The 1,690-nt window shown below is 47.9% G+C and overlaps 1 non-coding gene across 1 annotated transcript; it reads right to left on the bottom strand.

The window, feature by feature from the left end:
* Positions 1 to 484: 484 nt before the first annotated feature.
* Positions 485 to 602, bottom strand: LOC112872495. Its single transcript, XR_003224689.1, has one exon. It is a non-coding gene; the product is annotated as a small nucleolar RNA snoR104 (small nucleolar RNA).
* Positions 603 to 1,690: the final 1,088 nt, after the last annotated feature.

Genomic DNA, 1,690 nt, shown 5'->3' with positions numbered 1-1,690 from the left:
CCTTATCTTCCAAAAGCCATTCCAGTGTCTTCAAAAAAATTTGATGGGCCCAAATTTGGCTTTCTCATCCTATAGCTGCTAATCAACCAATCAGGCCTTAACATAAATAATTTGAACAAGGTAACATACTTCAGAGTCTGAGCTTCTTAAGAACTAATGACTCAGGTGAACAAATACTACACATCATCGACATAGACGGAGTTATAACTGAACAATCATCTTAGGATGGCAAGCTAAATCCATTCTATGTGGTTGCTGACAGCAGAGTGGTTGTCTTGTCAATTGTCATTTAAGCCTTAGTACATGATATCACATAACAATAAATTTACTTCAGGAAGATTGATCTGAGTAGGCATCTTACTTTTGAACTAGAAATCAAAGAACATGAAAAAGACCGCAATCAAATAAGCAAGGGTTTTTTTACAAAAGAAAACAATAACAGAAGCAGCACCTGCTCCACTTAAGATGGTTGCTAACAGAGGATATGGCTGTCTTGTCATTTGAGACTTCCAGAACTCGCTTTCAATACCACAAGCAGGAAATGACAAATTTACTTTACGAAGATTGTATCGGGTAGGCATCTTTTCTTTTGAATGCTACCTTTATTTTCTTCCATTGCACAAACAGAAATCGACATGGATTCAATTGCTAATTGCTACGTTATAGATGGATTACCACATAATGTGACATCAATTGTTTACAGTAGTGCAAGCATAATAATTTTATATATAACACTCGATCATTTCTGCTCAGTTCAAACAAAGAAAACGGATGAACAACAAAAATTTCTGATGCATAAACAACTAAGAACACATATTAGCACTTAACATCTAATATGTTTGCATGGTAAAACAACAAACTTGTTAGTCAATCTGCTTTTACAGAATGCAGACATCTGATAATATATCCGATACAAAAGAACCTCTTAGCTGAAGCTAAAGCGCATTTCACTGCATTTGTGTATGCAAAGTCCAGGAATTGATACTGTTCCAGACTGAAATGGAAACTGTTTCCCCGACAAGATAGGTGCAGCAGTTTGTTCCATTTCTATCTCAGCCATGGCACCGCACTACCACTACCACTGAGGCAGAGTAGCTGCATATGTAAGTCAAAGCTCGGGAAATACAAGCAGTCAAGCAGAGCATCAAGTTGGATAAACTAGATATGGGACAGGCAATTGGGGTGTAGAGAGGACGGAGGAGACAGCAGCCGGCGACAAGAGAGCAGAGGACAGTAGCAGCTTGGGCGAGAAATTCTTACCGCGGCGGGGGGCGGCGCTGGGCGGCGCCGCAGGGGCCGGCGCTGGGGCGTCGCGCGGGCCGGCGCGGGGGCCGGCGGGGGGCGGCGCTAGGTGGCGCTGGGCGGCGCCGCGGGGGCCGGCGCTGGGGCGTCGCGCGGGGGCCGGCGCGGGGGCGGCGCGGGGCGGCGCCGGCCGGCGCGTGGGGCGGCGCAGGGGGTGGCACGGGAGGATTGGGGATCGGGGAAGAGACGGGTGGAGGATAAGCGCGATAAGCTGCTCGGGTCCGGCTGCGGGAGGAAGCGCGGATAGAAAGGCCGTCCACAAGCGCTGCTCGCTGAAGCTGGGCCGGAAGCGGACCGTTTGGCTACCCCACAGCTTAAAATTGTGCAGAAGCTGCCCTACAAGCGGCGCCAAACAAGCCCAAGAGCTTGAAGTACATCTTCACCCAGC

The sequence above is a fragment of the Panicum hallii genome, chromosome 8 (genome assembly GCF_002211085.1).
Source record: "Panicum hallii strain FIL2 chromosome 8, PHallii_v3.1, whole genome shotgun sequence".
NCBI lineage: Eukaryota > Viridiplantae > Streptophyta > Magnoliopsida > Poales > Poaceae > Panicum > Panicum hallii.
The sequence above is the reverse complement of the archived record's forward strand: the minus strand, read 5'-3'. Positions and strand labels throughout refer to the sequence as shown.